We start from the raw sequence: 14,340 nt of genomic DNA on the forward strand, positions 1-14,340 counted from the left end.
GAGGAAAAAAGAACCTTTTATTCATACCTTTTTAGATGTTTGTATGTTTGAATAGTTTTTCTTTGGCAATAATCTGAAGTTTATACAAATAAATTAGTGAGGAAAGGAAAAATTGGTAAGTTTATAATACAGATATATTACTAAAATAAATATGCTTCATGTAGCTCTCAGTTGATAATTAATCTTTTAGTAGGTATAAGTAATGGAATTTGTTTGGTATATAACTTGTAACTAAACCCATTTGTTATTTTTGTTTATGTCCAATGACTTACAAGAATGCAATTAAATGTGGGCTCTCAAATGCATTCCCTTATAATTGGTGATTTGACATTATTAATTGTTCTCATGCATAAGAAGAGACTGACTGCTCTTTAACATCAATTTCATAAATTTTTAGAATATAAAGAACAGCATAACAAAATATTTCCCTGCTTAATAAATTTTGATAATGTCCTTCTACTCTTCATGATATATCTGTGCAGAAAACAGGCAATGGGGGAATAGCACAGTGATTAGAAGAATCTATGATAGCCTAAACTGATATTCCAAAGTCTAGTGTCATGGTCATCAGTGTAAGGAGTGAGAGTGGAATGAGCCCTAAGATTAGTTGCCATCAGGTATCTGGTGATTGGTGTCCACTTGGAAAATGACTAAAGAATTTTCAAGACTGGTGAAATGGCAACAGTATTAATTTTGGAATGCAAGGACACTAGTGCTATTTTCAAATCTATCACCCATACACCACATTATCTAAACTCTTCTCTAAGACATAGCAAGTTTGACCCTCTCTCTGCAGTGTTTTCTAAGTGCTCAGCATATAATAAGTTGCTTTAGGGAGGTAGGGGATGTATGAATAATCACGGCTGTTGCACTGTTGTATGACCGAACGCAACACAACATGGGAAAAATACTTTTCTTTAGTATTTAAATAAAAATTATATTTTAAAAATATGGATTTGCATATCTCCAGAAAGTTGCTCTCAAATATAAGTCTAGATCTCCAAAAAGAGCATATGGGACCTTCCCTGGTGGCGCTATGGATGAGAATCCACCAGCCAACGCATGGGACACAGGTTCAGTCCCTGTCCAGGAAGATTCCACATGCTGTTGAGCAACTACGTCCATGTGCCACAGCTACTGAACCAGACTCTAGAGCCCACAAACCGCAACTCTATCAGGCCCGCATGCGGCAACTACCGCGTGCCACAACTACGGAAGTCTGAGCACCCACACGCCCAGAGCCTGTGCTTTGCAACAAGAGAAGTCGCTCACCATAATGAGAAGTCCGAGCACTGCGACAAAGAGTAGCCCCCACTAGCCCCAGCCAGACAAAGCCCAAGCCAAGCAATGTAGACCCAGCACAGCCCCAAAATAAAATAACAATAATTTTTTTAAAAAGCATATGAACCAACTTCCAAAAAAGTACAGATGGGAGGAGTGGTGGGAGACAGAAGTTAGGAATGTAGAAAAGCCCTGAGCTCACCTCCTTCTACAGACATCCCAATTCTACGTCAACATATAGAGCAGTTTCTCCTGAAGACCTGAGGATTGACAGCACAGCTACTGCACAAAAGTAAAAATAAAACCAGCAGTTTAAAGGTCACTTAGACTTCACAGGGAAGAAACTCCATTTACTAACCTTAGAGCTTCTGCCAAACCAGCAGGGAACTGCTGGAGCCCCTCAGGGAGCGAGAGACTTGCCTCCAGGTCTTCCTGCTCCAGCCGCAGTAGTCATCCAAAGGAGCTTACAGCGCAGTGCTCCCCAGGGGCCAAGCCACTCCTCACGACTGATCCAGCTTTAGCCCCACAGCCAAGGGGGTCCCCAACATAGCACTCCCAGGGATGAATCCCAGTCCAGACCATTCAAGCTCCAGACAGCCTACCAGAGGCACCAGGCATGTTTTATTTCTATTTTCTCAGTAGATGATGATTTAAACCATAAACTGGGAGTGAGGATGAGAAGACTGGTATAGAGATGAGGAGGTGTGGGGATTAATTGTGGGGCGTGGGAAGACCAAAAAAAAAGGAACGTACAGTTATATAGTCAGCAATACTATATTCATGGGGACTTGGGTTTTTTGTTGTTGTTGCTTTTGTGAGAACATCCTCTATTTGTTTTATTGAACCAATATAAACATACCAAAAGTAGAAAATGACATTGTGGAAAAATAATTGTAGGTGAATACCAGCAAGTTAAAATCAGTGATGTGAAAATGAAATATCAACAGGTATATTTGAATTCCAGGACTAAAAGGTTGAATTAACATTTAAATATATGCTTGGTAATGTCCAATTCTTTGTGGTCCCATGGCCTATAGTCTGCCAGGCTCCTCTACCCATGGAATTTTCCAGATAAGAATACTGAAGTGGGTTGTCATTTCCTTCTCCAGGGGATCTTTCCAACCCAGGGATGGAACTGACTTCCCTTGTGTTTTCTGCATTGGCAGGTGGATTCTTTACCACTAGTGCCATCTGGGAAGCCCTAACATTTAAATATAAACTACTCAAAGGTAGTGGGGAAATAAATTGATCATATTAGTAGGAAAGGTGTAAAAAATTATGCAATCTTTAAAAATGCAAAAATTATCCCATTCAAAACACATTCATAATAAAAAATATTCTTAGCAAAGCAGGGATAGAAAAATGATTTCTTAATATGATAAGATGAAGAGGAATCCTGCAGTAGACATAGGTTTTCATAGGGTTAACATTTAATTATATTTTTCTATTACCTACTGAATAGAACCCTCATTGGGCATTTGAGACCACAAATTTTAAGTGAGATTATTAGCACAATTTTGTGTTTTTCTGTCATAAAGCTTACCTGCTTAGTGCAGTTATGAAATTTATTCTAGGTGGGAATATTTACCAGAGAAGCAAAGCACAGTCAATGGAGAGAGAAGGTGTGAATACAAGGACAGGTTTTATTGAGCTACTCACTATTCTATCAACACCTCATCTTTTCTGGGCTTGGTAGCTTTAAAATCGCTGTTTCTTCTCCTGCAATAATTGTTTGTTTCTTTGGAAAAGTCATGCCTGAAGGTTCAGGTTAAATGTCACAATCTCTTTGCTTCTTTTTCTATATTCCCAAGGAGACATGTCCTTCTAGCCCAACATTTTGTAAGAATAAAGCATTGCAATTATCACATATGTATTTCTCATAATTAGTTCATATTAGTTTCAATTGTGTTATTATCAAAACAAACCATTGTTATTCAGTATGTGAAAGGCACCTTGACTTTATCAATTTATTCCATAATCTATTTAAAATCCTCTTCATTAGAGCGTAAACTCCATTTGCACCAATACTCCGTCCTGCTCATCAAGACAGTTTTCACCTCGCACATTAGCAGTCCTCACTCAAAAAAAACCAAGAAACGTTAATGGATTAATATACGAGAATGTGAAATAATATCTGAAGGGTACAGGTGTCTATCTTACCGTTTGTGAACTCCTGAGATCCTCGCATTCCGAAGAAGTTTCATTTTGCCCAAAGTGCAGATACCAAAATGCGGAAACACCAAGGTTTGCAGCAAAGAGGGGGTTCATTCACAAGGCAGCTTCAGCGACGAAAGAACCAGTCTCTGATTTGCCACCTTCTTAAAGCAAGGGTTCAGGGTAGTTGGGGGATTAAAGAACAAAAAAGCGCAGCGGCCTGAGGTGTGGGGACTCTGAAGAGCCGAGTGACTGGAAAATGGTGCAGAAATTGTCCTTCTCTTGAGTTTCTTGACAACAGCTCCTGCAATCATCTCAGTATTTAGGCCACGTGCAACTTGGAAGACATGCAAGTCCTTGATTAGTGAAAGTAGGTGAAATAGATTTGACTCATGTTTACACATAGTTTCAGTAGCTCCCTATTATTTTACAGATTCAAAATAAATGTTGGCTTAATGAGAAAATGAATTTCTGAATCCCGTACTGTATTTTGAGCTTGATATTGAAGACACCTATCAGTTCACTCAGTGAGCCTTTCCTGTGTGTACCTACAACGACTTTCTTTGCTAGTAATTTGTCCAATGTGATCCAATAGGTTTGACTCAATATAATAGACTATTGCCTTTTTTGGAAAGAGCATTATGGAATTGACATTATGGAACTCTTGTCTGTGTTCTCAAGTATAATACTTTGCGATATTTACAGGTTAAATGTGAATCTCCATGTACTAAATGTAGTGTCTCTTTAGAAAGGCTTCTTCTTGGTTTGCTGAAAAAACCCTGAAAGTGTGAAAGTGTTAGTCACTCAGTCATGTCCAACTCTTTGTGACCCCATGGACCGTAGCCTGTCAGACTCTTCTGTCCATGGAATTCTCCAAGCAAGAATACTGGAGTGGGTTGCCATTCCCTTCTCTAGGAGATCTTTCCAACCCAGGGATCGAACCCAGGTCTCCTGTGTTGCAGGCAGATTCTTTACCTTCTGAGCCATTAGAGAAGCCATGAAAAACCCATAGTAAGGGCAATTACAACATTCATTAATTTTCATGATAAAAGTATTAAATCCTATTTTAGGTTAACATAAGTACAGTCCAAATTCTAGTTGTCATCTTAGTCGTTATCCTGAGCTTGTAGGCATGCCTTAAAGACCGTGTGCAGAATAAGAATATAAGAATGGGAAATATCACAAAGAGATTAGCAGCACAATCAGTTCTCTATATTCATGAGTTCAACATCCACAGATTGAACTAACCACAAACTGAAAAGTTCTTTTTTTTCCTCAAGTTCCAGAAAGTTCCTGAAAGCAAAACTCAAATTTGCCATGCATTGGCAAGTATTCACATAGCATTTACCTTGTATTTTCAAGTATTTGACAACATTGACATTGTATTAGGTATTATAAGTAATATAGAGATAATTTTAAGTATAAAGGAGAATGTGCACAGGTTATATGCAAATACCATGCCATTCTATATAAGTGACTTGAACATCCAAGGATTTTTATATCCTATCCCCCACAGATAACAAGGGGGTGATTGTAGTTACAAACCAGACCCCTTTATTGAATGACCAACTTTTATCATCGCTTGCCAGACTGGATCAAAAAAAGTTCAGATTTGATACACAATTTTTCATCTGCTTTTTTTTTCTTTTCTTGAGGGATAGAGGTGATACAGAATTGTATCTCACTAAGAATAACCTGCAGTGGGAATGACCTTCGCTTTACCTTGAACTCATCTCATGGATAATTGTCTTAATTCTGTCAGAAAGTACATTTCTACTGTTTGCCACAACCACCCCTGTAGATGTGAAAGTGCCTTTATTGGTAATCTCCAGTATTGTGAGTACCTCACAGGCAGTGCAGAAAAGCTTTGAAAGCCTGATGAGACTTCTTGACAGTAAGCATTTAACGGTGATGTGTGCTTAATAAGAAAGTAAGAACTCTCCTGCAAATTGGATTCTGGTTTCTGCAATCAGTGGAGACCACAACACTTGTACGTTGAGACCTGAGAGAAACATATTCTACAGATTGATGGACATTTTTGGTGGATAGAGATAAAATTGATGTGAAGAAAATTTTGTGAAGTTTGTGATCAACTAAAGATTCAAGATTCTCTTTTATACAAAAATGTGGAGATTCATCTAATACATCTTCATATTTCTCCCCTCATTCATTTCTTTTTTATCTCTCTATAATTTCTATTCTATTCTCTCTTCCCCTCCCCAGTCTCTGTAGAAAATAGACCTGGGTTTGAACAGCTGCTCCTTCATTACCGAGAATGTGACCTTGCACATGCATGCACTTGCTCAGCTGCCTGAGTCGTGTCCAACTCTTGGCCACCCCACGGACTGTAGCCCACCAGGCTCCTCTGTCCATGGGATTCTCCAGGCAAAAATACTGGTGCGTTGCCATTCCCTACTCCAGGAGATCTTCCCAACCCAGGGATCAAACCTACATCTCCTGTGTCTCCTGCAATGTAGGTGGATTCTTTACCCACTGAGCCACCTGGGAAGCCCTTGTGACCTTAAGGAAGCTATTTAATCTTCTTGGAACTTAGCTTCCTTATTTCTAATGCCAGGATTTTCTATTGAATTTCATAACTGATCAAAACCAACTAGTGCCTGGACCTATTAGCTGCTCCTTCCATCTCTTCCCAATTGCAGCCCCTCTTTTGTCCTAGCAGATTTGTTTGACCCAAACACTTGTGAGTGCGTGTGTCTTCACAGGATAGCCTCTGTTTGTTAAAGGCTAGTAGTGCTTCTGGCATCCTGATACCATTTTCACATGGATGATCTTACAGAATTGTTACAAGAATTAAACAACTTTATGGCTGATTAATTTTAGTTTTAGAGACTTCATAAAAGCTACCTGAAATTGGGGATGAGACAAGTCTGAGTTTTAACTGGAGACCAGAGTTACCTGATACTCTAATACCCACGCTGTTAATCCCTGCGCTATGCCTAGGGGTTTCCCAGGTGGTACTAGTGGTGAAGAACCCAGCTGCCAGTGTAGGAGATCCTGGAGACAGGGTTCGATCCCTGGGTGGGGAAGATCCTCTGGAGGAGGGCATGGGAACCCACTGCAGTATTCTTGCTTGGAGAATCCCATGGACAGAGAAGCCTGGCAGACTATGCTGGTAGGATTACAAAGAGTTGGACATGACTGAAGGGTCTTCGCATGCACATACTCACACACACTATGCCTAACTTCCCATAGTATTAGCTAGCCTAATGGTGAACTTAGGGACCAAAATCCAATTGAATGCTATACCTTTTACATAATTTATCTTGCTTTTATTTACATTACTAATCCATTCTAACAATGAAGAAACTACAGATTAACAAAGTCATTCGTATTTCCAAATTCTCAAAACTTATAGACACTGGACTCAACTAGTAGATATTAAAGGGTAAAGAAGTTTTGGTCTTCCTAATGGGAGAAGTAGAATTAAAGAAGGTCAATTATTATGAGAATGAGTGTTTTTATTGTGCAAAGAATATATTACCCAAGTTTTAATTCTACTAGTGTACAAACTGTAAACTTCTTCTAAGCTTCATTTGGCATAGGATGAGAATAATACATACCTCATAGAGCCATCAAAAAAGTAAATAAGCAAACATATAAGAAAACATAAACTATTATAAAAAAAATTGGTGGATTTTTGAAATAGAGAAACAAATATATCTAAAAATTCTGTAGGGGCACAAAGAAGTTATTGTAGTTTGAGTCCTTCCAGAGCCAGTCCAAAACATGAAAACTGGTACTCAAAATAGTCACTAAGGGAATGTTTTGAGGATTTACATCTCTGGAGCAGAAGAAGCAGACACAGGATCAGACAGAACTCATGAAGCTGCAATGCAGACTGAACCCATAAAGAACTCTGGAACCAGTGTTCCCTCAGTGTTGGGATGAAGGAGGCAGTTTTTATACCCCCATATTCATCAGGCATGTAGACTGCCTCTGAAAGCAGGCATGAATTGGGGCAAGGAAAATTTTTTTAAATGAAGTCAATCCCCCAGGGAGTGCTGACAGCTAGCAGACATCTTCATTTAGCACCTTTAGAAACTGGGAAAGTAATTCTTAATTCCAAACAGTGAATCTGGAGTGTGCATAATGGAAGAGAAGTTATTTTAGTGCCCTGGTTAATAGAGAGGGGTTGTCAAAACCTACACTGAAGACAGGATATTTGGTTTTGGCCTTAGACATGATAACCCCTGAAATGTCCATTTATACACATACACACAGTCATTTCCCTAAATATTAAAAATTTTATATTTGATATAATATTGTTTAAAATGGAGGAGGAGAGAGTTCAGTGATAAATAGTTGCATTTGGATAGTTTTTCTTTCCTGTAGAGGTAATTTCACCTGATAGGATGATAGCCTTTTATGATATATTTGTATTGCTTCTTTGACACCATTTAGACTTTGCAAGTGTCAAGCGTATTCTGAAGGAAAGCTCTATTAGCTCATGGGCATACCCAGAGGTCTTTGATAAATACTGAACATAACCATTTTTAGAAGAGTTGGCACAATAGTCTATGTTTTTATTCAAGGGCGATTGCAGAAATTTACTCTTGTGTTGATTTAACTACTCTTTGATGTCTTCTTGTTTCTTTCCAATGACCCTTAACAGATGATGTAAAAGTCCTGTCAAATTTGTGGTTTGCAGAAGGTAAGCTTCTGAAAGCACTTTCTAATGCAAGCTCCCATCACAAACTTATCTTTCCAGTCTATAGGACCACATGAGTTTATGACCTCCTGCTTTATGCGAAACTAAATTCTCAGGAAGGCGTCCATTCAACCTAACTTATTGATGGCATTCTATGCTCATTTAAGACCTCTCTGTTTTTCCCTGACATGCCTACATTATTAGCACATAGGTGATACTGTGGAACTACTTCATTAACTTGAGGTTAGCCAACAGCCATTTCACTTCGCACTTAATGCACAGAAGGAACAGTTCCACTTCATTAAGAAACCTACACTTAACTGCTGTTACACCATAACTGTCCTAACTGACACTGAGATGTCTTGTTTGAGTCACTGGAAATGTTCACTTGCATAAGAAGTACCAGGACACAAACCTGATTCAACGCGTTTAGGAAATGCAGAAAGGAAATGCATTTAAGGTGTGACATCTAAGAAAAGCCCAAAGGATTAAGCCCCTCTTTTAAAAGAAAAGATTTATAAAAGTAAGTTTCCCATAAATTGGAGTAAATAATATCAACTCAGTTGTATTCACAGATTGGTGTATTCTATGAGCCTATCCAGGTGGGGGTGGGTAGAGTGGGACAAGGATTCTAACCTTTCTCTAGTTTATCCCAGTGCTATAAGACATACATATTAAAACTGCCAACTATTATATTTGGAGACCTAGCACATAAAGCACGCAGCACAGAGGCTGACAATGCATCATCCTCTCTGGTGCCTGATGCATCTGAGCTGATAAGACTGAGACAGAGGAGTTTGGAGATTTTTCTACGTATCTAATAAGTATGGTATGAGCTTTAAAGTCAAATGCATGTAAGTGTAGGCTTCCCAGGTGGCACGAGTGGTAAAGAACCTGCCTGCCAATGCAGGAGACATAAGAGATGAGGGTTCGATCCCTGGGTTGGCAAGATCCCCTGGAGGAGGGCATGGCAACCCACTCCAGTATTCTCACTTGGCAAATGTCATGAACAGAGGAGCCTGGTGGGTTACAACCCATGGATTGCAAGAGTCAGATAAGACTTATCAACTAAACCACCACCACCACCACCACACATAAGGGTGAGTCTCAGCTCTACCGTTTGTGTTTCTGTGCACAGACTGTTCCTTTTAGCTGACCTGTTTCTAATTGGTGTTCTGATTCCTTGCAATGACATTTTTGTCACTGTCATTGCTAAACACAGAAGCTATGGCTCTGATGCAATTTGAAGGCACCACTGTAGCTGGGACCCATCAATGTTGTCGCCACCACTGATGCCTGGGGTCACTGGGCACTGGGGATAGTAAGAATGGCATCATTTAATTCCTGGAAGAAGTCATTGGCTCTGTCCCACAGGGACCGTGCGTGCTTTTGCTGCTCAGAATGGTTAAAAATATGTTCTCTATTTGAGTTTTGAATTTGAGTTTCATCTTGTAAGAAACTAAGTGTGAGATCTCAAGAAAAGATGTGGGAAGCAGAATGGTAGTTGTTATTTACATGTAACTTCTGACCAAAACACCAATCTGGAATTAAGCTGAACCTGGAAAAGAGAGAACTTAGATAAATCAAGGCTTGATTTGTCCTGAAAATACTGTCTCCAACAACCTGCTTTAACCAGCATCTCAACCTCAGATGAACCACATTAGGTTTTCAACAATGTAGTCTGTAGCAGTGGCCAGATATGAGGTGGACACACTCACAGATATTCAGTCAACTGGACTAGATGGTATTTTCTTATTTATACAACCAAGGTTTAATCAGGAAAAAGCTAAAGCTTCTGTGAATTTATTGCTGAGGATCCAACACTATAGAAATTTGTCTCTAGGTCTATGAAATATAAAATATAGAAGTTAGCTTAGCGATTCCTTACAGGTTTTATTCTTGTTGGACCAACTATGTATTTATGACTCAATTGTCAAATAATAAATCTATTTTTCTAATAGTACTGTCTCCCCCTTGACTAAAGAGAAAAATGGTTCATCTATGATTATTGATCTTTTGAGTAATGCATTGTGGAGAGAGAGAGAGAGAGAGAGAGAGAGAGAGTGTGTTGGAGGAAGAGACAGAAAAGAAAGGTAATTTTTGAAAAGATTTCTTAAATATGGAATTTGAAGTTAGACCTATTTTCACTCCATTATGAATATGGTAGAACACAGGTTTTAATATTTATAGAGAGAAGCCTAAAAACCTGCATTCTTGCCTAGGTATCTATCACCACCTAGCTCAATGATTTGGGGGAAATTATATTACATTTCCAAGCATCATCTGTAGTACTGATATAATAATCATACCTATTTTTATGGGCTCCAAAATTACTGCAGATGGTGATTGCCGCCATGAAATTAAAAGACACTTACTCCTTGGAAGGGAAGTTATGACCAACCTAGACAGCATACAAAAAAGCAGAGACATTATTTTGCCAACAAAGGTCTGTCTAGTCAAGGCTATGGTTTTTCCAGTGGTCATGTATGGATGTGAGAGTTGGACTATAAAGAAAGCTGAGCACTGAAGAATTGATGCTTTTGAACTGTGGTGTTGGAGAAGACTCTTGAGAGTCCCTTGGACTGCAAGGAGCTCCAACCAGTCCATCCTAAAGGAGATTAGTCCTGGGTGTTCATTGGAAGGACTGATGCTGAAGCTGAAACTCCACTACTTTGGCCATCTCATGCGAAGAGTTGGCTCATTGGAAAAGACCCTGATGCTGGGAAAGATTGAGGGCAGTAGGAGACAGAGGATGAGATGGTTGGATGGCATCATTGACTCTATGGACATGGGTTTGGGTGGACTCTGGGAGTTGGTGATGGACAGGGAGGCCTGGCGTGCTGTGGCTCATGGGGTCACAAAGAGTCGGACACGACTGAGCGACTGAACTGAACTGAATCATACCTAACTTATATAGTTATGTGATCAGAGGGTTAATCAAAATAAACCACGCAGCATCTAGCATTTACACATGCTCAATAAATAGTTGCTATGGATGTCTCCACAGTTTTTTAAGAAAGACAGAAGAGCTGACCCTCTGCTGACTATCTGACCTTATTTTGTAATATCTATTTGAAGTTTCTTTTATGTTAAGCTGTACTGAACCAAACTTGAACATTATTATTTTTTTCCTTCTTGTCCAAACACCAATGCTGGATTACCAACCCAGTACAATAAGTGCATATAAGACACCTGAAAGCAGATAAGAGAAGCATCCAGAGAGTTGACAAGAACTCATTAACCCGTCATATCTTCTTTATGACTTTACTCATTAAACTGCAAGGCAACATCCCCAGGCAAGAAGAGATCTCCCCAGAGAAAGTGTGGATCTCCATCCCAGGTCAGGAAAGAGATATAATCAGATGGAGAACCCGTTAGGGTATTTTTTTTTTTCAAATTCTCTCTCTCACTCTCTCTCTTTCTTTCTCTTTTTAAATTAGAGACACTCTAGCTCTAGTAAAATGACTATCCTAGGTGTGGCAGGATTAGATGACTCATCATAGAGCTTCTCTGTGTCCTATTTAATACCTGCAGGGGAAAGGACATAGAGAGAAAATTACATATGGGGAGTATAGATAAAACCATTATGCTTTGACTTTGGGAAAATTAAAATGCAATCATAGCTAACAGATAATTATGGTACCATTAAGGTAATGAGTTAATTTTTATATTAATTGTCAGGTTAATAGAACTCCAATATGAATTTTAAAATCTGAATTTAAATAACAGGGAAATAATGTATTCTATTAAGTATTTTTTCCAGATAATTTATCTTTACAAAAATGCAGTTTTCTCCATGAATTCCTGATTGTATATTTACTCCACTTCAGCTAATACTTTTGAAAGCACTGACATGAGGAAGTATAGCAGACACCAGTAATTTCTAATGATTACAGAACCTTTTCAAAGATTGACCATGATTTGAGATAGGATGTCAGGTTTATTTTAACTTGATATTTACTTATTAACAGAAATACTTTAAGCACAGAAGTCCTATATCTCTTATTGACATTTGTGGCCTTTTGCATTGCTTCCAAGGTTGAATTACCATCAGTTCTGGATGAAGTCAGTTACTCTAATACTTGTTCATATTTGTTCTCCTTTCAGCTGGCCTACAAGAAACTGTAACCTTGAATAAATAAATCCTGGGCTAACTCTGTTGAAAGACTAAATGATTATTAGAGAGACCCATGGGCTTTGTAGTTTCAAAGCTTAAATTTTCACGTAGTCTTCAGTTGTAGAATTTTTAAAATTAACTAATTATTTTTTATTTTTGGCTGCACTGGGTCTTTGTTGCTGTCCTCCAGCTTTCTCTAGTTGCAGCGAGCAGGGGCTACTCTCTGGCTATGGCATTTGGGCTTCTCATTGTGGTGACATCTTTTATTACAGAGCACAGACTCTAGGGTGTACAGGCTTCAAGTACTTGAGGCATGGGGGGAGCTTAGTTGCCCTGAAGCATCTGGGATCTTCCTGGACGAGGGATTGAAATTTCTTCCCCTGAATTGACAAGAGATTTGTAACCACTGGGCCCCCAGGGAAGTCCAGAACTTTTGAAGTCTCCTAACTCTCTCAAATTTGTCCCCTCATATATGTATAATAATGTCTGATGCTGAGGCCAGTAGAAACTTTACCATTCAGGGTCATGGATTCATAAGAAGGAAAGATTTGGTTTGCTAAGTGAACCAATAGATAGATAGATAGATATAGATAGATAGACAGATAGATAGATAGATAGACAGATAAACAAAAATTTCCTTTCTGAATACCATTCAGTTCAGTTCAGTTCAGTCGCTCAGTCGTGTCTGACTCTTTGAGACTCCATGAATTGCAGCATGCCAGGCCTCCCTGTCCATCACCAACTCCCGGAGATCACTCAAACTCATGTCCATCAAGTCGGTGATGCCATCCAGCCATTTCATCCTCTGTTGTCCCCTTCTCCTCCTGCCCCCAATCCCTCCCAGCATCAGGGTCTTTTCCAATGAGTCAGCTCTTCGCATCAGGTGGCCAAAGTATTGGAGTTTCAGCTTCAGCATCAGTCCTTCCAATGAACACCCAGAATCTCCTTTAGGATGGACTGGCTGGATCTCCCTGCAGTCCAAGGGACTCTCAAGAATCTTCTCCAACACCACAGTTCAAAAGCATCAATTCTTTGGCGCTCAACTTTCTTCATCATGAGCTCCTTATTGCCAAATTCAGACTTAAATTGAAGAAAGTAGGGAAAACCACTAGACCCTTTAGGTACGACCTAAATCAAATCCCTTATGATTATACAGTGGAAGTGAGAAATAGATTTAAGGAACTAGATATGATAGACAGAGTGCCTGATGAACTATGGATGGAGGTTCGTGACATTGTACAGGAGACAGGGATTAAGACCATCCCCATGGAAAAGAAATGCGAAAAAGCAAAATGACTGTCTGAGGAGGCTTTACAAATAGCTGTGATAAGAAGAGAAGGGAAAAGTGCAGGAAAGACATTCCCATTTGAATGCAGAGTTCCAAAGAATAGCAAGGAGAGATAAGAAAGCCTTCCTCAGCGATCAATGCAAAGAAATGGAAGAAAACAACAGAATGGGAAAGACTAGAGCTCTCTTCAAGAAAATTGGAGATACCAAGGGAACATTTCATGCAAAGATTGGTTCGATAAAGGACAGAAATGGTAAGGACCTAACAGAAGCAGAAGATATTAAGAAGAGGTGGCAAGAATACACAGAAGAAGTGTACAAAAAAGATCTTCATGACCCAGATAATCACAATGGTGTGATCACTCACCTAGAGCCAGACATTCTGGAATGTGAAGTCAACTGGGCCTTGGAAACCATCATTACAAGCAAAGTTAGTGGAGGTGATGGAATTCCAGTTGAGCTATTTCAAATCCTGAAAGATGATGCTGTCAAAGTGCTGCACTCAATATGTCACCAAATTTGGAAAACTCAGCAGGGGCCACAGGACTGGAAAAGGTCAGTTTTCATTCCAATGCCAAAGAAAGGCAATCCCAAAGAATGCTCAAACTACCGCACAATTGCACTCATATCACACACTAGTAAAGTAATGCTCAAAATTCTCCAAGCCAGGCTTCAGCAATACATGAACCATGAACTTCCAGTTGTTCAAGCTGGTTTTAGAAAAGGCAGAGGAACCAGAGATCAAAATTGCCAACATCCACTGGATCATCAAAAAAGCAAGAGAGTTCCAGAAAAACATCTATTTCTGCTTTATTGACTATGCCAAAGCCTT

This window comes from Muntiacus reevesi, chromosome 2 (genome assembly GCF_963930625.1).
Source record: "Muntiacus reevesi chromosome 2, mMunRee1.1, whole genome shotgun sequence".
NCBI classification, from domain to species: domain Eukaryota; kingdom Metazoa; phylum Chordata; class Mammalia; order Artiodactyla; family Cervidae; genus Muntiacus; species Muntiacus reevesi.